Below are 2,570 nucleotides of genomic sequence, written 5' to 3'. Positions count from 1 at the left end.
CTTTCCCTCTCCTTTTCATTTTCTCTCCATTTAGGACTGAACATTTAAACTCGTTATCTGCGGGTATGCAGACATCCGATTTCGCGGATACCCAAAAAACGAATACTCGATATTTAACAAAGACGAAAACGAATATTAAAAAATGGAATACCCGTCATACGGATTCAGATTCAGATTTCATATATTGAAATAAAGGGTATTCGCGGTTATCCGCATATATATTAAAATTATAAAATTACTTTTATAATCTTAATATAATTACCAAAATAACTAGGTTATTTCTAATGGATGTGATGCTCTAGGATGATCATACGATATGAGAACTATGTATGATACCATGTATTTATTGGATGAATGCATTGTTTGTTCATTATTTATTTTGCACATTTGATAAATAATGACATCCATGGATCGTTATGAACGATCATAAATTCCTTAGTCGCTTGTGATGGCTAGGATTTTATCTAGATTTTACACCGATTATGCCTTTGGTTTCTAAACAGTTTCCACACACACTAGGCATATTAGAACCATCTTTAGGTCTCTGGGACTAGGTTTTGACCATTGCAGGAACTCGAGGGTTTTCGGGACGAAACGGAGAAGACAGAAGTATAATTCCCAGATTTTAGGTCTGGAACGGACGGACCCATATGCTGGAATGGACGGACTGGGTGCACAGACCCGACAGACCACAAGAAAGCCTTCCGAACCAGGATGCCAGAACGAACGGACTGGATTATAACGCGGAACGGACGGTCTGTGAAGCGGAACGGACGGTCTGACTAAACCCGAAGATGGAGAGCGGACGGTCTGACGGAGAACCAACCTAGAACGGACGGACCACTTGACAGACTCCGCCAAAGCTACGTTGTTTCGCCATTCTCTTCGGGTTTTTGAGGGGAAAGGAGTCAAGAGAACCCTAAGTTTGATTGGGGGGCCGAAAATAGAGACATGGGGAGAGAAAAGGAGAGCTCTTGGAGGAGAAAGAAGAAGGAGGAAACTCCATTGAAGATTGAAGATTTCTTGAGCATCTCTCTACTCTCTCTATGATTTCTGCACTTTACCCTTGTTTTGCTTTGCTTTTGAACATGGGTTGTGAGTAGTTAGATAGTTATGGGTTGAGGGTGAATCCTCATGTGAGGATGTGTGAACCCACTTGATGAATTTATGTTTATACTTTGATTAGACCTTCATTTCATTCAATGGGTGATTTCTATGCTTATTTTCTATATCCCTCTTTGATTGAATCTCTTTGGAGACTTAGGATTCATGTGTAGATGGATTGCCATTGAATGAAAACGAACGCTTTGGATTGATGAATGGATTTTAATGCTCTCTTGGGATGAAAATCCCTTGAGTTGATTTTAGAGTCTTGGTTTCCATGGAGACATGACACCTCGACTCCTTGATGCATTCATTCAATAGGGTTGTGATTGAAAGCGAAGAAATTCGGTTCAATCCAACCTAGGATTTTGACAAGAGAGTTCAATGCACTCAAGATTCCATTCCAAGTTACGAAAGTAGATGGAATGTCCTCTTGGGTAGTGGGCATTTAGCTTGAGAGAGCAAATCTCGATCTTTATCTTGGAATCCCCAATTTCAAAGGAAGTATGAAATATATTCTCAATATTTAACACATCCCGCATGTTGGTGAACCCCGAAATCCATAACCCTTGGCCATTTGATTTCCCCTTTTTGAATTATTGCTTGCTTTGATTCTATTTCTCTCATTTAATTTTCTACAACTTTCAAAACCAAAAAACAATCATCAACTTTATTTTCACAAGTTTCCTAGTTTTAGTTGATTCCTAGCTTAACCGTTTAAGTCCTTGTGTTCGACCCCGGTACTACGACATCCGTATACTTGCGGATTAGTTGTGTTTCAGGTTATAAATTTAAGACTCGTCACGCTAGTGATCAGCTTGTCATTGTGGGAACAATGATGAATTAAGACTAACATGAGCCGTGATGGATGATCATGGTATGATCATGTGTATTGGATACATATCAAGGTCATGAGTACTTGTTTGGAACAAGTGTCTGGATGACTCGCGTGAGATTGTCGATTGGATTTAATGCATGACTTGAATCTCACTTGATGGTTCACTTTGGATCCTCAGACCTGAGATATCTATTGTATCCATCATGACGAGTAATATACTTTGACTGCGTCAAACATCGTCTTTAACCGGATGATTATAAAGGCGTGGCTCGGATATATTACGAATCATGTAATGGATAGTAGATAGTCAAGATGGAACTTTGTCCCTCTCGAAAGAGAGAAATATCACTTGGCCCGTCGTAGGAGTGAGACTGTAGAAATGTGTGGCCGCACTATAGATGAATGTCATCTATCTCTTACAGTATACTCGGGATACGACAAAGCGTTTGAACTATGAGTTCGATTATGATATCGTGAGACAAAGAGGATCATCGTTGGAGCTATCTCTGGCTTTTGGTTAGATCACATCTAACTCTTTCCGATACGGGTAATCATAATGTCTTGCTAGAGACCGCTTATGATTTGTAAAGCGAGATTGGATCTTGCGTTTACTGCCGTATTCGGAGGA

This window comes from Tarenaya hassleriana, unplaced genomic scaffold (assembly GCF_000463585.1).
Source record: "Tarenaya hassleriana unplaced genomic scaffold, ASM46358v1 Cleome203, whole genome shotgun sequence".
NCBI classification, from domain to species: Eukaryota; Viridiplantae; Streptophyta; class Magnoliopsida; order Brassicales; family Cleomaceae; genus Tarenaya; species Tarenaya hassleriana.
The sequence above is the reverse complement of the archived record's forward strand: the minus strand, read 5'-3'. Positions refer to the sequence as shown.